This window comes from Ambystoma mexicanum, chromosome 1q (genome assembly GCF_040938575.1).
Source record: "Ambystoma mexicanum isolate Mex_15411 chromosome 1q, UKY_AmexF1_1, whole genome shotgun sequence".
NCBI classification, from domain to species: Eukaryota; Metazoa; Chordata; class Amphibia; order Caudata; family Ambystomatidae; genus Ambystoma; species Ambystoma mexicanum.
The window spans coordinates 136,802,182-136,829,114 of NC_090922.1; positions in this window are offsets into that span (position 1 = coordinate 136,802,182).

Below are 26,933 nucleotides of genomic sequence, written 5' to 3' on the forward strand. Positions count from 1 at the left end.
TACCGATTGGCTAATCAGCTTGCGGCATGTCCGCGGACATGCAACGTGTTCACTGATTGGATGGTGAAGAGCGTGAAGAGTGTCAGATTTTTGGCAACGGCCGCCATTTTGGATTCGCAGACAGTGGCCGGTGTCCGCAGACATCACGGTTAAAACATATTAAAAAACACAACATTGCACTTCTCAAACTTATCAAATAAACTCTGGGGAGGTGAGGGGTGATGAGGAAGGGATGGTATAAGGCTGCAAGAAGCAAAAAAATTATTGTTTTTTGCCACGAAAGTCCACGAACAGTTCAGATGTTCGCGAACAGTCCTGTGCAGGAATGGAAGAAGAAGTGGTTGATTTCATCTTCGCCTCCCCACAGAGCACTTGAGAAGATTGTGCTTGATAAAACTCTATCAAGAGATCTGAAGGGACTCACAGCATTCTGTCACACGGGAGATTTGGAGGTGTTCCACAATATGTGCCTAAAGTACAGCTCAAAGAGATTGCATTTCGGCATTCAAGGGATGAAATATAGGACATTACTAGTGGTATTAGCGCATAACGAGAATGTAGGCCGTGACCAATCAAGGACTGCGGGAAACCGTGGGATGCTTTGCTACAATTAGGCCTTTCCAAAAGAAGCAAAAAATGGGCTGTCAAGCTGGTATATGATGAAATGGAATTTGATTTTGTGAAAGATCTTATTATTAATGTTTTGGAGATGCATAATCATGGAATTGCGTGTGATTTTGTTCCGCATACACAAACATTCCCAACGTGCCCTCTCTACCTAAAGCAGAGCTCGTGGAACAGTTCAAATCCAGGTACAAATTACCATCTGTTTTTTGATCAACAATGTTTTTAAGAAGTGTCCAAATAAGGCATCCAATTTATCTGTTAAAATCGATCCTCTTTGTAAATTTTTTTTTCAAAAAGTGCAGTTTTTACAATTGCCTTACAATCCCAGAAAAGGGATGAGATCTAGGCTACATAAGTGAAGGAGTATGTGACCTAAGCAGAGGTGGGGCTATTGCTAGATACACTTTGAATCCTTTTTGTGTACTCTCTACTCCAATTTAGGAGTAGGGCGCATTCTGTCATTGCAAAGTTTCCCCTACCCTCAGCAGTGCCACGATCATCGAGCAAGGACAGCCTCCACATTTTTCCTCCTGTGCCCGAGCATCACAATTACAGTTCTCATGGATGCGGTGAGTCAAGATGTTGCAAACTAAGAATGTATCTTCATTCTGAGTGAAGGTCACCAGCTTTGAATTTTTGCTTGCAAGCTGAGGAAGCCCGCGCATCGCACACACAGTATAAGGTTAAATTGTTTTTTGCCCTTGAGAGAAAGGGACCATTCCGACAGGAATTGAATTAAAGGAGGGGTATAATAATTTAAGATATGATAAGGTTATGCATTCCAATACTGGACTAAGGAACATGTAAATTCAGTTTATGAAAAATCATTGGTGCAAACGGAGTCTGCGTTACGGTCTGAGTTACGCCAAGAGAATGGAAATGCCGAATATAATGTAAGTTTGACTTTCAACAATTTTATACCCTACGACTATCAACTTATCATTAGCTGACCATTATTGCTGGGTTACATTCTACTTGTTTGTTCTGTGGCATATTGCAATGAAACGCAAGTACAACCTTTGTGTGTACTGTTCTTTCTACCGGGCACATGGGCAGTCCTGCATTGAGATGCATGTAGACCACCACTCGGTTCCCCCAGGTTCAACGCTAATATTTCATTAAAATGCCATCTATGTGCACGTCAAATTGTAGCGACAGCTTCCGTATCCCGTTTAGAGTTGAACATACTACATAGCACTATCCTCAGAAGCAAATTGTGTAGTACTTTCCACGTTGTTTTCTCACTGTTGACATTGTTTCACATCTGTGATAATCGTTAAAAAATAGTTTAAACTCTATGCTGAATTAATAAGTCAATAGATAAATTGTAATAAAGATCGGCTAATGAGACACATTTCTATTATGTTTTCCAAACAGGTACATCCTGCCATTCTGCGATTGTCATAGATTCCAGATGCCAACTGACGGGTTCTTCAACCGGCAGCTGCAGATACTTGTGAACAGCTGGGTATATTTGACTCTTTTTTGGGATGATCGCCAAGGGCCGATATGCGTGTATGCTGTACCAGCGATTAGGAGCAACATAACATCCTTTACGGTGGTCTAGCCCTAAGTTGATGCACAAGCCCTGCAATTCACTGTGCAAACCAAGCGCTTATTTTACCCAAACGAACACCTTGTGTACCCAAAAGGAAGAACGCGTGACTCACGATAAGCTTTTCAGATCGAGAGCAAAGAAAAATATTTCCCATTTGATTGAATGTGGCAATAGCCGGATGTTCTCGGAGAATTTATTGTGAAATAAAAGTACTTTACAAATTGTACAGTCTTGCTGTTTCCTTTTAAAGTACGGTTTCATATTGTCATGCCTGCGCCATGGGCGCATCCATTTACGCTCAATTTGGACTATATGTTTATCATTTATTTACAACAGACTCTTGGATCTATCTATATTTACTTTGGAAACTTTATTTCCCATTTGCGAGACTTTGCTGCTTAATTATTATTTCGAACAAACTACGCATACCATAATGCACCTGGCTACAAGCATTGATTCCTGGCTGTTCCTATTGGTTATCAATGGAACTACACCCCCCAGAAGCCCTAGAGACTTGCGCTGCTTCCACCAGCCCAGGAACAGAAAGGGAGGTGGCCGATTGCCTGCAGGTGTGCTTCGCCAGGTGCAACCAATTAGCCTGCCCCTGAGCTGGGCTAGGCAGTATAAAGGCTGCTGCCTGCAGTGGCTCAGCCTCTTGCATCTGAGAGTCCTTCCTCCACCTTTCGCATCTTCCTACGGATCTTGTATGCTGTTTACCTTCACTCCTGCTTGGACCCTGCCTTGTTGCTTGCTCCACCCTGCTGCCTCCAGCCATAGCCTTCCAGGCTCCCTGCCTCACAGCCCTGCTCCTCTGGGCTCTCCACACTGCAGCTGATCAAGCTCTGCTGCCTTCCAGCCTCCGCCCTTGCCCTGCCGGGCTCTCCACATTGCAGCCGATCACGCTCTGCTGCCTTCCAGTCTCCGCCCTTGCCCTGCCGGGCTCTCCACATTACAGCGGATCACGCTCTGCTGTCTTCCAGTCTCCGCCCTTGCCCTGCCGGGCTCTCCACATTACAGCGGATCACGCTCTGCTGTCTTCCAGTCTCCGCCCTTGCCCTGCCGGGCTCTCCACATTACAGCGGATCACGCTCTGCTGTCTTCCAGTCTCCGCCCTTGCCCTGCCGGGCTCTCCACATTACAGCGGATCACGCTCTGCTGTCTTCCAGTCTCCGCCCTTGCCCTGCCGGGCACTCCACATTACAGTGGATCACGCTCTGCTGTCTTCCAGTCTCTGCCCTTGCCCTGCCGGGCTCTCCACATTACAGCGGATCAGGCTCTGCTGCCTTCCAGCCTTCGCCCTTGCCCTGCCGGGCTCTCCACATTACAGCGGATCACGCTCTGCTGTCTTCCAGTCTCCGCCCTGGCCCTGCCGGGCACTCCACATTACAGCGGATCACGCTCTGCTGTCTTCCAGTCTCTGCCCTTGTCCTGCCGGGCTCTCCACATTGCAGCGGATCACGCTCTGCTGCCTTCCAGCCTTTGCCCTTGCCCTGCCGGGCTCTCCACATTGCAGCCGATCACGCTCTGCTGCCTTCCAGCCTCCGCCCTTGCCCTGCGTACCCTCTACATCGCAGCTGATCACGCTCTGCTGCTTTCCTGCCTCAGCCCTTGTCCTCTGGGCTCCCTGCCCTGCAGCCTGCCTCACTCCGGCTGCCTTCAGCCCTTGTCCTCTGGGGCTCCCTGCTCTGCAGCCTACCTCTCTCTGGCTACCTACAGCCCTTGTCCTCTGGGCCTTCCTACTTTGCAGCTTATCCCGCTTCGCTGCCTACTACCTACCTTTTCCGCTGGGTTCTCGGCCTAGCAGCTCTCTACAGTCCTCTGCTACCTTCTACGTTCATCGGCCCTGTCCCTCAGGGTTCACTCCTTACTGCCCGGCCCTTACGGGATCCTTGCCGTGCAGTCTACTTTACTCTGCTGCCCTAAGCCCTTTTCCTGTGGGCGTTCTACCTTACAGTCCTACCCCTGTGGGCTTACTCATTGCTTTCCTGCTCCTCTGAGCTCTCAACCTTGTTTCTTACTGTCCTCTGCTATCCTAGCCTGTTACACGACTTTCCTTTCATTTCCTTCTGCTAGTTTGCTATCACCTCATTTACTGGATTTGTTTGTAGTATCTTCTCTTGTACTGTTTGTAGACCCTTTTGTACAGAGCTTGTCTGTTGGTTCCCATCAGTCAACCTCTGCCCCTTCCCTTGTCCTGTTTCTACATTACAGACACCCAGAGCTGCTGTTCCAAGTCATGAGTAATCAGCGTGGGCCTCTGTTATAGCAAACTGTGCAGAAGGCTAGAGTATTTCCAAGGTTCGTGGAATACTCTTTTCCTATATCTGCATACACCCCAAGAGGGTATTCATTCTGTATCTTTTCCCTTGCTACTCTTGCTTACTCTTCGTTCTCTTTCCTTTCCGCTGTGTGTGTTCTTATCTGTCCACTTTATTTGGCACAACCACCCAAACCCTTTCTGGGTGTCCTGTGCCACTCTTAATAGAGTGCCACTCCTGACAGAATGCAAGAGCCAAAAATGTCTTGTTCCATAGGCCGGAAAGGCACACACAGAACAAAGATGCTTTCCTTTCGGGTAAAGAAACCTTTGCATAAACCTATGGTTTCCCTAAAGACAGCAAACAAGAACCTTAGTATAAAGGACAGTCTCGCCTCAGTAAACAAAGATTTACAAACACGGTACTATACTCACTGGCTAGCTGACCCTTCTTCCATGTACAATTATTATGACATCTGCGACTATGACCCGCAGTCCTTATCTGTTGCAGAGCTACAGCAAGATAATGAATTCTTACAGATCTTGTTAAACCAAACGGTGAAAAACACTCCTGCATCTTCTGACAAGCCTTCTAACACCGCAACAGCCAAGGATATAGCACTCATTGTGGGAGACTCTAAACCAGAATACGCTGTTGCCAGAGTGATATGCGCAAGATCAGCTTGGCAAGCTCCCCAGAATGCTGGAAACCCTTATTTGACAGGACAAGGCAGTCATTATCCTGAGGTTTGTGCATCTGGTCCTGGGTACAAAAGACCTATACTAACCATCGGTTGTCTTAATGCTTCCACAGTATCTACTAACCACAATAACCCTAAGGTCAGTCTTCCCATTGCTACAACCGAATTTTCTGCCACACCAGCTTCTGAAGCATTAGATCAAACTAATGATACTTACCTGCTACACGAACAACTCCTACGCCTTAAAAGAAAGACCGAAGACCTCTATGATGACTTTGTTTATTTGCATTATAAGAATCTTATGAAGGGACACAAGTCACCAGACCATCTGACACTATGTCCAACACCTGACATCTTATCTTTAGAGATCGACATGATAAGGCCTGGAATTGCCATACAGAAAAGTATACAGACTTATACCAAGCAGATGGAAGACCTAAATATAGCATATGTATCCCTTCTAAAGACTGACACAGCTCTTTCACCTTCCAGCCACAGAAACTCAGGTTGTTGTACTGACAGAAAAGAATTAACTCCTCCGGTGGGTCAAATCATGCACACAGCCATTACACCACAAAACAAGGGTGGTCTTCTGATTGGAAATCCCTCTGAGTCAAAGGATGGTTCCGCCCTCACCCTTGCCTATTGTCCAGTACCCACACTTACAACCTCTTCTGAAATGACAATGGCCGCTGAAGAGACTGGCACAGTTCACACCGAGCATGCTGAGTTGGCAAGCGGGGCTTGCCAAAGTGTGGCTGTGCTATCAGACAACACTCTTGAGCAATCAACACCTTCAGTTTCTTCGATACCCCCTGAATCGCCAGCGGTTGTGGTACCCGATCTACCAGTAGTTGCAACACCTGAACTATCTGTAGCTGCTACAGAACCTGAACTTCCAACTGGAATCCATGATCTTCCTGCTGCTGTGGTTCCTAAACTCCCTGCCACATTTGAGACTCCTCAAGTCTCTGCTGCAAATCTTGAGGTTGCTATAACTACTGTGATTCCTGAAGCTACTGCTAATTCTGATGCTCCCGATGCCCAGATTTCTACTTCCTTCGCAGCTGTGCTCGCTGCAGCAGAATCCTCTGCTACACAACCTGATCCCTCAGCACCTTCTCTTCCTGATCCTACATCCGCCATGCTAATTGTTGCAGGGTCAGTGAAGGGTTTTCCTGTTAAGACTACTGCTCCAGTTGTTTCTGCTGGTGTATCTATAGCACTAAGATTGCCAGACTCTACTCTACCAGTCTCAGGTGCGTTCCAGCCCGCTGGCTCTCTCATGACACCCACACACACAGTTGCTACCGCCTTGATACTCTCTACAGCCATTCAAGACTCTCACCTTGCAACCCGTTTCTGGTGCTTCATGTTTTGCCTTTTTGGAGTAAGACTGTACGGTGTGACAGACATTCTTCCTATAGGTCGGTCTTCAGGGAACCTGGAGAGGGGCCTGGAGAGGGGAATACTGTCATGCCTGCGCCATGGGCGCATTCATTTACGCTCAATTTGGACTATATGTTTATCATTTATTTATACCAGACTCTTGGATCTATCTATATTTACTTTGGAAACTTTATTTCCCATTTGCGAGACTTTGCTGCTTAATTATTATTTCCAACAAACTACGCATACCATAATGCACCTGGCTACAAGCATTGATTCCTGGCTGTTCCTATTGGTTATCAATGGAACTACACCCCCCAGAAGCCCTAGAGACTTGCGCTGCTTCCACCAGCCCAGGAACAGAAAGGGAGGTGGCCGATTGCCTGCAGGTGTGCTTCGCCAGGTGCAACCAATTAGCCTGCCCCTGAGCTGGGCTAGGCAGTATAAAGGCTGCTGCCTGCAGTGGCTCAGCCTCTTGCATCTGAGAGTCCTTCCTCCACCTTTCGCATCTTCCTACGGATCTTGTATGCTGTTTACCTTCACTCCTGCTTGGACCCTGCCTTGTTGCTTGCTCCACCCTGCTGCCTCCAGCCATAGCCTTCCAGGCTCCCTGCCTCACAGCCCTGCTCCTCTGGGCTCTCCACACTGCAGCTGATCAAGCTCTGCTGCCTTCCAGCCTCCGCCCTTGCCCTGCCGGGCTCTCCACATTGCAGCCGATCACGCTCTGCTGCCTTCCAGTCTCCGCCCTTGCCCTGCCGGGCTCTCCACATTACAGCGGATCACGCTCTGCTGTCTTCCAGTCTCCGCCCTTGCCCTGCCGGGCTCTCCACATTACAGCGGATCACGCTCTGCTGTCTTCCAGTCTCCGCCCTTGCCCTGCCGGGCTCTCCACATTACAGCGGATCACGCTCTGCTGTCTTCCAGTCTCCGCCCTTGCCCTGCTGGGCACTCCACATTACAGTGGATCACGCTCTGCTGTCTTCCAGTCTCTGCCCTTGCCCTGCCGGGCTCTCCACATTACAGCGGATCAGGCTCTGCTGCCTTCCAGCCTTCGCCCTTGCCCTGCCGGGCTCTCCACATTACAGCGGATCACGCTCTGCTGTCTTCCAGTCTCCGCCCTGGCCCTGCCGGGCACTCCACATTACAGCGGATCACGCTCTGCTGTCTTCCAGTCTCTGCCCTTGTCCTGCCGGGCTCTCCACATTGCAGCGGATCACGCTCTGCTGCCTTCCAGCCTTTGCCCTTGCCCTGCCGGGCTCTCCACATTGCAGCCGATCACGCTCTGCTGCCTTCCAGCCTCCGCCCTTGCCCTGCGTACCCTCTACATCGCAGCTGATCACGCTCTGCTGCTTTCCTGCCTCAGCCCTTGTCCTCTGGGCTCCCTGCCCTGCAGCCTGCCTCACTCCGGCTGCCTTCAGCCCTTGTCCTCTGGGGCTCCCTGCTCTGCAGCCTACCTCTCTCTGGCTACCTACAGCCCTTGTCCTCTGGGCCTTCCTACTTTGCAGCTTATCCCGCTTCGCTGCCTACTACCTACCTTTTCCGCTGGGTTCTCGGCCTAGCAGCTCTCTACAGTCCTCTGCTACCTTCTACGTTCATCGGCCCTGTCCCTCAGGGTTCACTCCTTACTGCCCGGCCCTTACGGGATCCTTGCCGTGCAGTCTGCTTTACTCTGCTGCCCTAAGCCCTTTTCCTGTGGGCGTTCTACCTTACAGTCCTACCCCTGTGGGCTTACTCATTGCTTTCCTGCTCCTCTGAGCTCTCAACCTTGTTTCTTACTGTCCTCTGCTATCCTAGCCTGTTACACGACTTTCCTTTCATTTCCTTCTGCTAGTTTGCTATCACCTCATTTACTGGATTTGTTTGTAGTATCTTCTCTTGTACTGTTTGTAGACCCTTTTGTACAGAGCTTGTCTGTTGGTTCCCATCAGTCAACCTCTGCCCCTTCCCTTGTCCTGTTTCTACATTACAGACACCCAGAGCTGCTGTTCCAAGTCATGAGCAATCAGCGTGGGCCTCTGTTATAGCAAACTGTGCAGAAGGCTAGAGTATTTCCAAGGTTCGTGGAATACTCTTTTCCTATATCTGCATACACCCCAAGAGGGTATTCATTCTGTATCTTTTCCCTTGCTACTCTTGCTTACTCTTCGTTCTCTTTCCTTTCCGCTGTGTGTGTTCTTATCTGTCCACTTTATTTGGCACAACCACCCAAACCCTTTCTGGGTGTCCTGTGCCACTCTTAATAGAGTGCCACTCCTGACAGAATGCAAGAGCCAAAAATGTCTTGTTCCATAGGCCGGAAAGGCACACACAGAACAAAGATGCTTTCCTTTCGGGTAAAGAAACCTTTGCATAAACCTATGGTTTCCCTAAAGACAGCAAACAAGAACCTTAGTATAAAGGACAGTCTCGCCTCAGTAAACAAAGATTTACAAACACGGTACTATACTCACTGGCTAGCTGACCCTTCTTCCATGTACAATTATTATGACATCTGCGACTATGACCCGCAGTCCTTATCTGTTGCAGAGCTACAGCAAGATAATGAATTCTTACAGATCTTGTTAAACCAAACGGTGAAAAACACTCCTGCATCTTCTGACAAGCCTTCTAACACCGCAACAGCCAAGGATATAGCACTCATTGTGGGAGACTCTAAACCAGAATACGCTGTTGCCAGAGTGATATGCGCAAGATCAGCTTGGCAAGCTCCCCAGAATGCTGGAAACCCTTATTTGACAGGACAAGGCAGTCATTATCCTGAGGTTTGTGCATCTGGTCCTGGGTACAAAAGACCTATACTAACCATCGGTTGTCTTAATGCTTCCACAGTATCTACTAACCACAATAACCCTAAGGTCAGTCTTCCCATTGCTACAACCGAATTTTCTGCCACACCAGCTTCTGAAGCATTAGATCAAACTAATGATACTTACCTGCTACACGAACAACTCCTACGCCTTAAAAGAAAGACCGAAGACCTCTATGATGACTTTGTTTATTTGCATTATAAGAATCTTATGAAGGGACACAAGTCACCAGACCATCTGACACTATGTCCAACACCTGACATCTTATCTTTAGAGATCGACATGATAAGGCCTGGAATTGCCATACAGAAAAGTATACAGACTTATACCAAGCAGATGGAAGACCTAAATATAGCATATGTATCCCTTCTAAAGACTGACACAGCTCTTTCACCTTCCAGCCACAGAAACTCAGGTTGTTGTACTGACAGAAAAGAATTAACTCCTCCGGTGGGTCAAATCATGCACACAGCCATTACACCACAAAACAAGGGTGGTCTTCTGATTGGAAATCCCTCTGAGTCAAAGGATGGTTCCGCCCTCACCCTTGCCTATTGTCCAGTACCCACACTTACAACCTCTTCTGAAATGACAATGGCCGCTGAAGAGACTGGCACAGTTCACACCGAGCATGCTGAGTTGGCAAGCGGGGCTTGCCAAAGTGTGGCTGTGCTATCAGACAACACTCTTGAGCAATCAACACCTTCAGTTTCTTCGATACCCCCTGAATCGCCAGCGGTTGTGGTACCCGATCTACCAGTAGTTGCAACACCTGAACTATCTGTAGCTGCTACAGAACCTGAACTTCCAACTGGAATCCATGATCTTCCTGCTGCTGTGGTTCCTAAACTCCCTGCCACATTTGAGACTCCTCAAGTCTCTGCTGCAAATGAGGTTGCTATAACTACTGTGATTCCTGAAGCTACTGCTAATTCTGATGCTCCCGATGCCCAGATTTCTACTTCCTTCGCAGCTGTGCTCGCTGCAGCAGAATCCTCTGCTACACAACCTGATCCCTCAGCACCTTCTCTTCCTGATCCTACATCCGCCATGCTAATTGTTGCAGGGTCAGTGAAGGGTTTTCCTGTTAAGACTACTGCTCCAGTTGTTTCTGCTGGTGTATCTATAGCACTAAGATTGCCAGACTCTACTCTACCAGTCTCAGGTGCGTTCCAGCCCGCTGGCTCTCTCATGACACCCACACACACAGTTGCTACCGCCTTGATACTCTCTACAGCCATTCAAGACTCTCACCTTGCAACCCGTTTCTGGTGCTTCATGTTTTGCCTTTTTGGAGTAAGACTGTACGGTGTGACAGACATTCTTCCTATAGGTCGGTCTTCAGGGAACCTGGAGAGGGGCCTGGAGAGGGGAATACTGTCATGCCTGCGCCATGGGCGCATTCATTTACGCTCAATTTGGACTATATGTTTATCATTTATTTATACCAGACTCTTGGATCTATCTATATTTACTTTGGAAACTTTATTTCCCATTTGCGAGACTTTGCTGCTTAATTATTATTTCCAACAAACTACGCATACCATAATGCACCTGGCTACAAGCATTGATTCCTGGCTGTTCCTATTGGTTATCAATGGAACTACACCCCCCAGAAGCCCTAGAGACTTGCGCTGTTTCCACCAGCCCAGGAACAGAAAGGGAGGTGGCCGATTGCCTGCAGGTGTGCTTCGCCAGGTGCAACCAATTAGCCTGCCCCTGAGCTGGGCTAGGCAGTATAAAGGCTGCTGCCTGCAGTGGCTCAGCCTCTTGCATCTGAGAGTCCTTCCTCCACCTTTCGCATCTTCCTACGGATCTTGTATGCTGTTTACCTTCACTCCTGCTTGGACCCTGCCTTGTTGCTTGCTCCACCCTGCTGCCTCCAGCCATAGCCTTCCAGGCTCCCTGCCTCACAGCCCTGCTCCTCTGGGCTCTCCACACTGCAGCTGATCACGCTCTGCTGCCTTCCAGTCTCCGCCCTTGCCCTGCCGGGCACTCCACATTACAGCGGATCACGCTCTGCTGTCTTCCAGTCTCTGCCCTTGCCCTGCCGGGCTCTCCACATTACAGCGGATCACGCTCTGCTGCCTTCCAGCCTTCGGCCTTGCCCTGCCGGGCTCTCCACATTACAGCGGATCACGCTCTGCTGTCTTCCAGTCTCTGCCCTTGCCCTGCCGGGCTCTCCACATTGCAGCGGATCACGCTCTGCTGCCTTCCAGCCTTCGCCCTTGCCCTGCCGGGCTCTCCACATTGCAGCCGATCACGCTCTGCTGCCTTCCAGCCTCCGCCCTTGCCCTGCGTACCCTCTACATTGCAGCTGATCACGCTCTGCTGCTTTCCTGCCTCAGCCCTTGTCCTCTGGGCTCCCTGCTCTGCAGCCTACCTCTCTCTGGCTACCTACAGCCCTTGTCCTCTGGGCCTTCCTACTTTGCAGCTTATCCCGCTTCGCTGCCTACTACCTACCTTTTCCGCTGGGTTCTCGGCCTAGCAGCTCTCTACAGTCCTCTGCTACCTTCTACGTTCATCGGCCCTGTCCCTCAGGGTTCACTCCTTACTGCCCGGCCCTTACGGGATCCTTGCCGTGCAGTCTGCTTTACTCTGCTGCCCGAAGCCCTTTTTCTCTGGGCGTTCTACCTTACAGTCCTACCCCTGTGGGCTTACTCATTGCTTTCCTGCTCCTCTGAGCTCTCAACCTTGTTTCTTACTGTCCTCTGCTATCCTATCCTGTTACACGACTTTCCTTTCATTTCCTTCTGCTAGTTTGCTATCACCTCATTTACTGGATTTGTTTGTAGTATCTTCTCTTGTACTGTTTGTAGACCCTTTTGTACAGAGCTTGTCTGTTGGTTCCCATCAGTCAACCTCTGCCCCTTCCCTTGTCCTGTTTCTACATTACAGACACCCAGAGCTGCTGTTCCAAGTCATGAGCAATCAGCGTGGGCCTCTGTTATAGCAAACTGTGCAGAAGGCTAGAGTATTTCCAAGGTTCGTGGAATACTCTTTTCCTATATCTGCATACACCCCAAGAGGGTATTCATTCTGTATCTTTTCCCTTGCTACTCTTGCTTACTCTTCGTTCTCTTTCCTTTCCGCTGTGTGTGTTCTTATCTGTCCACTTTATTTGGCACAACCACCCAAACCCTATCTGGGTGTCCTGTGCCACTCTTAATAGAGTGCCACTCCTGACACATATTCTGAATGGTGACGCGCTGTGTTGTGAGACGTTGTGTGTTGATTTCCGGGTTCTGCATCACGTCACGTAGGTGATGACTGGGCGCGTTTGGCTACGCTGCCCAGTAACATCACTGAGAAAGGCGGAGAATATCACTAGGTTTGGTGATGTCAGGCTCATGGGCGGGTCATATGATTTAGTGCCGCCAGGGCAGTTCACCTTACGGCGATACAGCAATGGATAAGATTAGCAAAAGATGGCTGCGCCCTGCTGCCAGATTTCGGATGTGTACAAAAGAGGAAAACTAAGGTAAGGTGCATTGGAAATGTTTGTGCGATTGATCAATGTATGCTTAAAAACACATGCCCGAACCCTCGGGAAAATAATATTTTCTGAGCATTGCACTTGTCAAACTTATCAAATAATCTCTGGGGAGGTGAGGGGTGATGAGGATGGGATGGGATATGGCTGCAAGAAGCAAAAAAAATGGTGTTTTTGCCACAAAGTCCTGTTCGCGGACACCTCAGCATTACAGGGTTGGTGAAAGGCAGGAATTTTGCATTTATATTCCTGACCTGATTCTGAGTGAGTATGCAAAGTTTGGTGGGATTCTGTCATGAGGGGGTAAAATTAGAGGGGGGGTTCCTAAAATAATATAAAGGCTTATAAATGAGGTGCCATTTGACGAATCTATACTTAATTTGGGAAACCGATAATACATTTAGATATGAATGTATTTGCAAAGTTTGGTGGGATTCTGTCAAGAGGTAGCAAAATTAGAGGGGGGTCCCAAAATATTGTAAAGGCTTATAAATGTGGTGCCATTTGACAAATCTACACAAAGGTTTGCAAAAAGATTATAGATATAGATGTTTTTGTAAAGTCTGAATGGATTTTGTCAAGTGGAGGCTACATTATATGACGATTGTATGTGCATACATTTGACCCTTTTGAAAAAATAAAACATGGGTAGATTTCCAGGAAACGTACCTAAGGAGCATTGGCAAGGACCTACAAGCATGGTTTTGCAAATGTGCCAGTGTTTTATTATTTGACAAGTGTCATAATGTAGCTACAAAAAATAGAGGTATACCTTTAGTGACTGAGGGGAAGTCTGTGGCCATGGGCAGTGGCCAGATTGTCCGAGTCATGCAATAAGGTCATGATCCGGACAATCTGGCTACTGGCCATGACCACAAGGGACAAAACATAGGATTAAAGTGGCCATGTCCACCTGGGACTGGCTTTGTGGCAAAGTTATTCGTAATTAGGATAGATCTGAAAGGGAAGAAAAATATGCTTGTGGTAATATAGTCATAGGGTTCTCTCTTTGCCTTCTGCAGGCTGCCATGGAAAGTGAAGAGGGGCCCTGTATGGGACCCTCACCTTCCCTTTCCATGGTGGCCATCTTGGAAAAGAGGAAGTCCTCTTTTTAGCACCCCAGGTTCCCGCTTTGGCATCCTAGGGTGCTAATGGCCTTGATCCCCCATTTCAGTGGCTGGAATGGGGGGATAATGTTCCAGAGACCTCGTTATCCACCCTCGCTTCGCTTGGGCTGATAACTTGGGCTGCTGCGCCAGTATCCACCGTTCCAGTCCCTGGAACGGAGGATGAACGCCACAATATCCCATTAGGATAACACAAAATGCAAATGGGAATGTTGGAAAATCTTATTGAGTCTATGTACTTTACTGAGAAATATAAAGTAGATGGAGTCTATAAGTGTTTTTTAGTTCTATTTTTTAACTGAGAAAGGTGGTTCCTAAAAGAAATTTATTTTGTTTTTGGATGCATTTTTTTTGGCAGGAGAGCTTAGAACGAAATGTGGGGAGGGAAATGAGGGAAGAGGCACCAAACACTAATATGGAGGGGCAGGTAGACAGGGGAAAATGTTGCGCGTGTGTTATTTCTAAGGTAGGGGGCAGTGTTTCTCATGCTCCTTGATTACAGCAGTGGTGGTGTCTCTTGGGGAGGAGGGATGGCATTAGCTGATTCTATTTTAAGATAAATGGCAGTTTTGCTAAAAGTATGTACTGTGTACTAGTTTGTTAATGGACGAGTAGGAATAGGTGTTCGAGCTGTGCAAGGGAAATTTTGAAGTTGAAAGTTCCTAGATCAGTAGAAAATGCAGTTCCGAACTGTCCGCGAAGCACAGATCTTATCGTGAAGTGCGTACAGGTTCTCGGACACGTCATCATGCCGCGCGCCAGCATATGGTCATGTGGCACTCTCTGGAAGGTCTGCAATGAAGTTAGATGTTCGTAGACTTATGGTTAAGTTGCACTAATAAAAACCTATGGAATTCAATGAAAAAACATTGTTAAGGGGACGTTATGGTTAAGTTGCACTAATTAAAAGTAATGAAATTCACTGAAAAAACTTTGTTAAAGGGACATTATGGTTAGGTTGGACTCATAAAAACCTATGAAATTCAATGAAGAAACTTTGTTAAGGGGACATTATGGTTAAGTTGCACTAATAAAATCCTATCAAATTCAGTGAAAAAACTTTGTTAAAGGGACGTTATGGTTCCAAGTAAATTCGAAAAACCCCCTGAAATTCACCAGTTATGGTAAGCTAAGCAACCATAACACGCGCCACCACCGTGCACTGCTAAGAATAACACCCATGACATCAAAGATTACATCACAAATATGATTGATGACATCACTGATGACATCAAATGTCTAGCCCCTTCTTTTTTTGTTCACTGACATATCTAGGCCAGGTGAGTTTATTCACTGACAGTCAAAAACTTAAAATTCAAAAGGTATTACATTTGTAGACATTGCTATTCTCACATGTTCGTACAGTACTTACCTTAGAATTCAATCGCATCTTATGAAGCACATACATAGGGGAAGAAGCAGGCCTGAGGCACAGCAATCATTTCTATGCTTAAAGATAATCATGTTGGTTATGCACAGTGGCTCATGATACTGCCTCTTGTGTACTTACTTTACTCTCCCTGTATAAGCCCCATATTTGTATACATTGTGGTCTCTTATTGTTTTGTGTGTAGTAGTACAAGCATGTAGTAAGTGATGCACATTACCTAATTAGTATATGTTTCACAGTATGCAAAAGTGTGATACAGAAGCATTCACTGTTTTACTATCCAACATGGGAAAATTAGAAATATTACATTTCTATGGTGTATGCTGCAGCCAATGCCTATGTTTCTGCATGAGTAGGTTCCTGTTCTAGAAACAACACTGCAATGGAATGTTCTTTGGAGCAATACATTGCATAATCAAGTATGTAGTTCATCACACATCTCCAGATGACCCCTGACACTTTTTTGCCAACATTACATTCACAACCCCTTGCAGGGACTTCCTATGGAAATTAAATGCAGTTGTGATGTCATCAGTGATGTCATCAATCATATTTGTGATGTAATCTTTGATGTCATGGCTGTTATTCTTAGCAGTGCACGGTGGTGGCACGAGTTATGGTTGCTTAGCTTACCATAACTGGCGAATTTCAGGGTTTTTTCGGTTTTACTTGGAACCATAACTTCCCTTTAATAAAGTTTTTTCACTGAATTTGATAGGTTTTTAATAGTGCAACTTAACCATAACGTCCATTTAACAAAGTTTTTTCATTGAATATACATGTAAATACTTTAACAAGTTAAGTACATATGCAGACACATTTTGTGTAATAATAGGTTTATTTGGGGGGGGGTATGTGGTTGTCCAGTTGCTTTTTATTGTACTTTCTAGACATAATACAGTGTTTTGATAGCTGATTTGTCTGTATTATTAATCTGAGTTATGTATGCAATAACAAAGCCCTTGAAATTCAAGGAGAAATTATTTGCAGGGATATTAAGGTGAGCAATACATTGTAACAACACCCTTGAAATTCAAGGAAAAAACTTTAGTTGCAGGGATGTTAAGGTGAGAACTTAATTCAACAAACCCCCTGAAATTCAGCTAAAGCCATCTTAACTTCATGCCCCCTGATCACACCACTAGTGACATCACTAATTAAATGTTGTATGAGAACACTGATGACATTACAAATCACATCACTGATGCCATCACTGGTGACAACACTAATTACATTACAACAATAAATGGCCTTAAGCATGGCCTTCAGCCATGGTCAGTGTGCATGGCCAAATATATTTTAACACATGAATGGGTACTAGTCATGGCCTTCAGTTATGTACAGTGGTGAAAACCTTCGCACGTGTGCACAGAATATTTTAAAACAGTAACAGTTTACCAACCATAGATTTTGCCCTTTACCAGCGGTACAGCTTTCAACTGTATATCATTGGTCCGGCAGTATTCATGGACATTATCACAATACAGGCCAGTGGCACTATCTTTGGCACCCACTACATATTCTAACATATAAATGGGCCACTAGTCATTGCCTTTCACCTTGAGCAGTTTGTATATCTTTTGGCCAAGTCCACTGTATATTTTACAATAATAACGTGCAATAAGCGATGTCCTTTGGCTGTACCCACTATGTATTATACAATACTAACCAGCCATTAACTATGGCCTTCAGCTGTTCCCACTGTATATTATATGCACTAACCAGCCACTAGCTGTGGCCTGCAGCCGTGCACACTGTATATTACGTACACTAACCAGCCACCAGCCACGGCCATCAACACAATGCTAGCCAGTGGCCATGGTTTTGAGCTACTTGGACGTTATAATCTAACATATTAATGGGCACTAGCTATGGCCTTTAGCCATGGCCACTGACTACAGCTTTGAATGTTGCCCACTGTATATTTGAAAACAGTGATGGGCTACTAGGCATGGCTTTTAAGCATTGGTATTTTTGAACAGTAACCGACCACTAGCTATTGCCTTTGGTACTGGCCAGTGACCCCAGCCTTCGTCATGGCCAAGTCCATGGCCTAAATTGTTATTAAGCTAAGCACATTTTTCGTGAGCCAACTTATACATGATGTTATGCCTAATTCCATTTTTGATCTAATCAGTTATATTCAATGTAATTAGTGTTGTCACCTGTGATGGCATCAGTGATGTGATTTGTAATGTCAGCAGTGTTCTCATACAACATGTAATTGGTGATGTGATCTGTGATGTCATTATTGTGGTCATAGGCTGCGCAACAGGGGCGTGAAATTAAGGGGTCTCTAGCTGAATTTCAGGGGTTTCGTTGCATTAAATTCTCACCTTAACGTCCCTGCATCTAAAGTTTTTTTCTTGAAAATAGATATACATATATATAAGACACTTTTGGCTAGACTCCTGGTTAGTTTGAACGATAAACAATTGTGCCTTACAGTTTTCAGATCTAGAAGTGGGCTCTTATGTTTGCCAATAGGACCTATGTTGTGGATCCTATCGGTTTTGATGATCTGCTTGCTTCTGAGCCCCAGATAGCACACCGCTCTGCTGGGGTGCAACATAACCTAAATTTCAGGGGGTGCTAACTGGTAATGGGAGCGGCCACTTCAAAAACTGTGCGGGACAAACCTGGAGGCTCCTCCCCACTGTGCTACCCCCAAGGCCTGGGGTGGGGACCAACTATCAAATAGTACATTTTAAAGCACAATATGCCAACAGGTGATGGAAGCCTTTCTTGAAAGTATGAGCTTTAAATATTTATTGTGTTTGTGCAAGTACATTTTTCTGCACAAACTCAGTCACATGTAAATGTCGCCAGTTTCAGGCAAGGCTTCCCTCACCTCTCTGCCTAACAACATGCAAGTGTGCACATCAGCCCCCTCCCCTTTGATGTAAAAGAACATATAACGTTGTTATATATTGGCTTGTTTCAGTGGGTAGGGGACTAATGTGTGAATTTGAGTTTTCTTGAGGAAGAGGGGCGATTGAAGCCTTTCTTGAAAGTAGCAGCTTTAAAGTTTCATTGCGTTTGTGCAAGTACATTTTTCTGCACAAAAACAGTATAACTTTAACCCCGCCAGTTTCAGGAAAGGCTCACGGGAGATGCAACATCCAAGTAAGCCCGGCCCATAACTCACATTTCGTGGAGAGGCGTGAGGGTGGCTGAATCCCGTCAGCTCAATGGCATTGCGCGCCTGCTGCTCTGTGTGCTTAGCTCAATCTTGAAGGGCAGTGCCTTATCACTCTTGTTGCTGTTGGCAAAGAAAGGTGCAGTCAGCTTGGCATAGAACTGCCTCCAGTGTGCTCCCTACGACATGGGCTGGGCCGCCTAAAAAAGTCATGCTCCTTTCCCTTAACTTCAAAAGCATGCATGGAACTTGCAGAGTCAACTGCGTCAACTGCCACAAGAGTTATTCAAATATTTTGGACTGAATCTCTTAGTGAACGTCAGTTCCTTGTTCCTCTGGGTCATGGTTCAGACATGTAGCATTATTCCTTCACATGGGGCACACACAGAGGTGGTATCTGGCACTTTGGAGGCAGAGTTCTGACCTACGTGGGTGGCAGGTTTACAAGTGTTCTAGGCATTACATGTGTTACAGGTGTTGGCGGCATGGTTCATGGCACTAAAATTCTCACGCTATGTCTCTCCTTCTCTCTCTCCATCTTTCACTCTCTCCGCTCTCTTTCTCTATCTGCCTCACTCTATGTCTATGTGCATTAGATATTTGCGTTGTCAGGTGTACTTTCCTAGAGCCACCCCAGTCATGCAGATAGCTGCTGTACCAGAGAAATACACATACACACTCAATGAGCAATTCTAGTATATATTTTACTTATAATAAACATATTATGCTCATTGTATTGAGCAAAACACATGATCAAAACGAAGAATACCTATATATTTATTTTCTGATAGAAGGTGATCATTCAAAGATTGACAGTTGTCACACTTCTATTGTGCTCTTTCGAAATACCCCTGTGAGACAAGAGATGGGACAAATAGGAACAATGAGGATTCCTGCCTTCTTTGCATAAAATGAAAGAGAATTCTGGGAAGATAAGAACAATCACATATATTAATATTTGGCAGATAGGTATGTGATAAAATATTTGTTTGCTTGAATCCCTAAGTAAATAAAGAACACTGGGATTCACGGGTGTTTCTTTTTTCACAACACTCATCCTAACATTAAAATGGTGGTAATATTGAACCATGTATACTGTTTCAGACAGTGTCAGGGTAGGATGTGGAGGTTAAGTGTTTGTGACATTAGTTGTGTCAGTCTGGTCTTAGGACTATCACGAGATCGTATTCCTTATTGGGTTGTGGAGTTTTAGCCGCTCTCAGGGAAAGGATGGCTGCACACCTGCTCTGTCTCCAAATGAACTAGCATCCAAACATATGTTAATATCTATTTGCCTGTCTTCAGTCTGACCCAAATTATGAGTCATACCCTCTCATCAAAAGAGATGCATATTTAAGGAAGACATTGGTAAATTCATTCCATACCTACTGGCAAGTGGAAAAATAAACAAGCATTCAAACAAGCAAACAGATCTGGCTGTTGTATGGTGAAAACATGTTCTGAATTCCTGCACACGGAGACACACTTAGGTAGATCGTGGATCTGTCGAGGGAAACACAGATAGTGAGGAGACGGAATGAATATGGGTGTGAGGATTGTTGAATTCATGACAGGGCAGGAGGATGTTTGAATGAATTATTGAATGCCAGGATGGTTGAAGGAAACGCATGTTAAGGGTACATGATAGTATGAAGATGCATGAACGGATAAATGCATACGTGTCATGGGCACATTCAGATTAATGAAACAGCATGGATAAATAAGTTTGAAGCTGGGCAAATCAATGACAATATTAGGAAGGTTGAAGCAGTGAGTATTAGAACTCAATTTGAAGCCCAGAGCAAGGTTGGGTCAATGTATCCCACTGCTTACTGTGAAGCTGCCGGGAAATGTGAATGTGTGTGTGTGGCACAGTGTGTCAGGGTAAGCGAGCATGCTTTGACTAAATGAAAGCCCCGAATGCAAAAGGATGCCTGGAGGTCTTTCAGCAGCAGCCCGCAGTCGCTGCTTCCAGCGTTAAGATTTATTAGGAGAGTGGCATGTCCTCATAAACTGCCCATTCTGCCAGTGGCCCTGTCTAGGATGAGCACAGTTGTCACTAACGTGCCCGTCATGTCTTACCCATAAAGTGGCAGCTTTTGGTGCTAGCAGATCTCTGGTGGCTCCTGAGGGGGCACTGGCATTCAAAATAATTCAAGATCAATGTCGGATGGTGTACATTTGTGCGGGAGGGGCATTTTTTATATATCCACCCAATTAGCACAACGGACTGAAGGACCCCTCAGTAATGTAGGAGGGGTCAGGGGTTTCTGCTAAGAGTTTTATTTTTAAATAATGGCTTGAAATTTCACAGCACAATTTTGGGTTCAGAAGGGTAACTCATAAAGAAATCTAATACGCCAGATCACCAACAGTATACAGAAGATGATGTGCCTGCAATAAATACCAGCATCCCCTTTGTTAAACAATTTCATAATATTGTACCAACCAAAAATCCCAGCATCTCGATGTAAACATGTCATGATGATGTGCCCACAATATATGTCAGCAAGGTTTAGGTCTATTTGACCTAAAACATTTGACCTAATCACATTTGATCACATTTATTTGACCTTCATATCGGTCTAAAATGTAGAGGGAGACCCCCTGCAACCCTCCCCACTTCCCCTCAACCTAATCTATACCCTTACCCACCCCCATATATATATTTAATTAAATTTGACCAAAAGAAAGGTAAAGAAAAATTGTGATCAATGTTTTAGGTCAAATGTTTTTAGGACAATTATGCTAATACCGTCAGCATTCCTAGTCTAAATCAATTTCATGATGCCTGAGTGTTTCCACTTTAAAGCACTTTCAAGACACTGGTCGCCACAATATATCTCATCACTGCCACTGTCAAACCTACATGATACTGCAGCTTCACCGACCTTATATGCCTTTCTTGCAAAATATCCAGAGAATTGTTTTCACATGTTCTAACTAGACACGTGTGAAGCAAACATGCTTCCCTTCAATTCAGTAAAAAAAACATTGGAGAAAGGTGTGGAAGTGATGGCCAAGCGCTCAACAAATTTCACATGTAATACATAAAAGGGTCAATGACCCGCTTGTACACTGAATGTTTTTAGAAAGGTGATATGATGGTGATATGAACAACACATTACAATACACTATCAATACAAGGGTAGAAATAGATAGAAGAAAACATTGCAGCCATTGTATACCTCAGGCCATAGACATATTTACAACAAGGCTGACTAGGCCCAAGCATAGGGTGGCAGATTGCTAGATGAGCAGAATTATATTGCAGTTTATTTTTAATTTAATGGTTGCAATTTACCCCAAAAATCCTCCCAGGCTTTGTTGAGGCTATAAGTAAACTTTCAGGAAGTAAGCCTTTTCTCTCAAGCCAAAGCCAATATTGGAGCTCCTATTGATCTTAAGACCCAGGTCGACGAGATTAGAGATCAGGGAAAAGCTGCCTTACTTCTCCTGGAACTCTCAGCAGTGTTTGACCTGGTGGACCACAAAGTGCTCTGTAACCACTGAGAATGAACAGTGCACTTCTCACCCCAGGGAATAGCATGGATCAAATCATTTCTAAGCGACAGAACTATGAGGGTCTTCTCCACCACAGCCGCTGCCAACCCCGCTCCCATCATATGTGCTGTACCCCAGGGATCATGCGTCTCCCCTACCATGTATAACATCTTTACTAAGCCCCTGTTCTATGATCTAGACCTTCTGCGTGTCACCTACACTAACTATGAAGATGACAATTGGAATGTGAAGGCATGTACTGCAAAGTTGTGTTGTATGTTGTTGTTTGGTTGTGATAAAATTAATAAAATTGTTTAAAAAAAGAAAAAATAAACTATGCAGACGACACCCAGATTCTCATCCCACTTTTGGGAGATTACAAACAGGATTTGGCCTTGGTGAATAAGATATATCTCATCATCCAGGCATGGATGGCACTTCATGGTCTATGCCTGAATGATGACAAAACGGAACTCATCATCATGGGGACAACAACCAACATTAAGAAACTTAGCCAGGACTGCACAGCCTTTGTGATAGATGGACATACAATTAAAGTTGCTAAGGAGGTAAAAACACTAGGTTTTTACCTCGACTCTAGCCTTACACTGGCAAAACAAGTGAACGCTATGGCATCATCCACAGCTTACACCTGTAAGCTGATAAGATCAGTGAAACCATACTCATCTACAAACAACTGCACCACGTTGGCAAGAGCACTTGTGTTGTCCAAACTCAACTACTGCAATGCTCTCTACTTTGGAACTAATAAATACATTACTAAGAAAATCCAAACATAGCAAAATAACACCCTATGAGCAGCCTTAGGAATACCCAACAGAGAACACATATCAACAATTGGAAGACAATCTAACTGGCTTTCTGCTAGTGACAAAATCAAACTAACTGCCTCCCTCACATTTAAATGCCTCAACAACTTAGTCCCTGCTACCTGACAGAGAGGATCAAAAGAAGATCACATCCAGACCCACCAGAGCAGCCACACACACTGTGTATCAGTTCCCCCTTTCAAATTGACGACAATCGGAGGGAATAGCTTTCCCATGAAAGCAGCCCAACTGTGGAACTCCCTCCCACCTACCTTAAGGACCGATGAATCTTATCCACACTTTCGATTAAACATCATAAAGTGGCTTAAAGAAAACGATTTGTAATTCTAGCATGACCATCCATTCCTAGTACTTGACCTTGTTTCCTAAATTGGACCTCGATCTTCAGCTGTGTATATTGTAACCGAATCTGTATATCATACCGTATTGCTGCACTGACCTGTTAGCTCTGTGACTTTGTAACCTTGTAACTTGTATGTAAGCTTAAAGTATTCTTTCTTCGCGCCCTGATACCTTCGGGTCTGGTGCGTGCTACAAATCAATAAACAAACAATAAATATGAAGCGTATTTATTGTAGATGTAATGCTAGCCCCATTTTATTCCTAAATCAATCACACAGGAATGACTGAGCTCTCAAGATGCCCCCAATTCTGGTGCCAGTAGCCCATACATCCCAGCTCCTCTGTATCCTGGGATACTTATACTTATAAATGTTATGTCCCAAAGTATTTATATTGTGCAAAATCAGCATTGTGGTAGTGTCAGAGCACCTAGGCTTGTCCGGAAAAAGGTGTATTGTGCCCCACCAGAGGTTTCCGCACCATTGTCACTCTGGCCACCCTCCATGGGATCTCCCCTTTCTCCTTCATCTGAAGCTAGAAACCTTGCAGTCATCTTCGAAGCTTCTCTTTCCTTCATCCCTCACATTCCGGACCTTGCCAAGAAGTCCCACTTCCAACTCCATCTCCTCAAAGGAATTCTCCCTTTCCTGACTTTCCTCCAGAACCTCAATGTCTCTAGAGCTCTGGTTCTCTCTAGGCTACACTTGCAATAGCCTCTTCCTAAATCTACCCACTTCTTCTCTACGACCCCTCCAGCTAATCCAGAATAGGGCTGGAAGACTTATCCTTGGCCTCAAGCCCAGGGAAAGCATCTCGCGAGCCCTAAAATATTTCCACTGGCTCCCGGTTGCTACAAGGATCAAATTCAAATCCCTCTGCATCATCCATAAGGCTGTCTGGGGCCAGGGACCATGCCATCTACAACTTGCTCTCACTAAATACTCTCCTTGGAGATCTTTACGTTCCTCCAACATCAACTCTCTGCGTGTCGAATGCTTCGATAAACTGTAAGCTGGTGAACAATCTATTTCCTTAGCTGGCTCCCTCTTATGGAACAGCCTCCCCCTTCCTCTGTGTCTTGAGCCGGATCTACTCAGCTTGTGGAAGCTCCTCAAGACCTTCCTTTTCACCTCCTCTTTCTCTCCCTTCCTCCTCTGCTAAGCTCCACAGTTGCTGAGACTGGTGGTCTGGGCCCTGTCTGTCCGCCTGGGCCCTGGCCTCCCACACCCAATCGTCTTCAGCCACTGCCTGCTCCCAGCACTTGCCTAGGCACCCACTGTACTGTGCTATCACAGGCTTGCACTTATTTATTGTCAGTTGGCCACTCTTACCAAGTCATTTAACAGCTGCTTACTCCCTAGCATTTCCCTGCGTGGTACTCCTAGCACTCCCCGCCCCTCATCCCTCTCTCTGCACTTGCACATTCTGAATGTGCACGAGTCCTAGTAGGTCCGCCTCTATCTTTCATTGTTATATTTGCATTTAATTCCCATGTTCCCTCCCTTTTGCACTGTGGGCGCTTTGAAACACAATTTACTTGATGTATAAGCGCCTTACAAATGCACAATAAATAAAAAATATAAATGTATTGTCTCTGAAGGAACTGAAAAGGGGAGGGGGAGAGGTGGCAGTAGGGGGAAATAACAGAGTAGCAAAGAAAGGATGAACAGGGAAAGAAAAATACATTAATAAAATGGAGAGGGGTAATGATTGCAGAAGTGTGGGGGCATGTTGCCCCAATAAACCTGTGATTTAAAAAATAATGGTGCTGAAAGTTGAGGCTCATTTCCAAGGAGAGTTTAGTTGATGGCAGTTTAATATAAATTATTAGCACATGGAAATCGTTATTGACCTCCGTTCAGCCAATGAGAATTTTCAGAATGCAGCCAATATCTACTGGTATTGACTGCATTCTGAACAATCTGACTTTAAAGCAGACAGGAAAACAATGCAGTTTCCAGACAAGATGTCTTTAAGCAAGGCAACTCTGTAAGGCGCCTCGTTGTGTCTCTGTATTGTTGTATACCTCTGTAAAGCGCTCAGTTCATTCTCGAAGCTAGGTCGGCGATCAAAGAATACAACAATAATAATAATAATAATGAGAGAAACGTTTTCTTCACTGCAACATCCTCTTTAGCATACCCATGAGAAACTGAAACATGGGGAATGCTTTCACTTGTTTATAGAGAAACTGTTTACTTTTACGAAACCCCTAATGGATGCTCATGTTGAACCTGCTACAGTTTTACAGTTTAACCAAGGTTGCAAATGAAGTGATTAACGTCTGAAGAGAAGCTTTTTTTTCTTTTTTACCAAAGCTTCAAAACCTCTATTGCAACGTACCACTATTTGCTGATATCCCTATAAACCCCAGAGGGGCAATTACTGCTTGGGATAATGACCCTGACCCTTCCCCAACTTATGACAGTGATGGGTCATTATTCCCTGATAATGACCCCTCTCTCGGTTTCTAAGGCTATACTATAAAATGTAGTGTATGGCTGTGTGATGCATTTGAGATGTGCTCAAATGACTTCTTGAAGCGTGGAAGCTTTTGTTATCTGAGAAATTAAAGAAGGTATCTGAATAAACAAACACCAGCCTGTTAATACTTGGACTGCTAAGCCAGGGTTCAAGAGCGGCTCCATCTAGGGTCGTCTGCCTGATAGGTGAAAGTGAGCGGAAACATGGGGAAGGCAGGTTGAAGGATGTTCGTCTTAGTGAAAGCAGTGCAAACCTTGGCAACCTAGTGGTTTGAAATGCTTTATGGTATACATTGTGTGGGCCTTGCAGTGGGTGTCCTTGCAATATATTAGAGTTGAACAATGAGTATCAAAAAGAGAGCTATGACCAATTTTGATGAGCCATGAATTTATTTAATGCTAGAAAGGTGGACGAGTGTCCTTTGTCAGATCTATTGCTTGGAGGAACATTCCCTCTAATAAGAAGGACATGCGTTCACAAACGTTGCTGCACATTACAAAAGTCAAAAACTCTTTGATGTTCCTATTCTATCCTCACACTATTGTGATTCCAGGGAATATTCCTCCAAGCAATAGCTCTGGCAAAGGCTACTCGCCCACCTTTACAGCATTAAATGAATTAATCGCCTCATCAAAGGATGATGCATGTTACAAAGTTCTAAACAAATGAGGTGTGGGGACGCCTCAGCACATCCCGCGGGGTGACTGTGCAAGTATTAAAATAGAGCCAATTGGTAAGCACAGTAGTGATATCATTAACCCCCATCTCCAAAAGTTTTTGCTTACTTTGGGGAAGATGTACCAAGATACAACTGCAGGAGACTCTCGGTACTCAGTTACTCGGATGATGGGGTTTTAATTGCTATTACTCCTAGATCATTACAGATGCAGGCTGACAGGTATGGGGCCCACATAATGGATAGGGGCCTTAAAGTAAATGAAAACGATTGTCAGATAATGTGTCTCTCTGGGAAATCAAGGTGACCATCGAGGATCCATTGGAATGGGCAGCTAATTGAGGTCTGCAAGAGCTTTGATTATCTCGGGTTAGGATGTAATAATAGATTAAGATAGGATGACCATCTTTCCAAACTGGGGGAAAAAAGGAGACACGCCACAGGAGGGATACCAGATGCGCTAAACACCTGGGGCATTCCACCAGTTCATATGTTAATTATTTATAAAGGGAAAGCTGTGGCAGTGGGGTCACATGGATGCGAGATATGGGGTCACACCAAATCGACCGACCTGCAAACTGTAGAAAA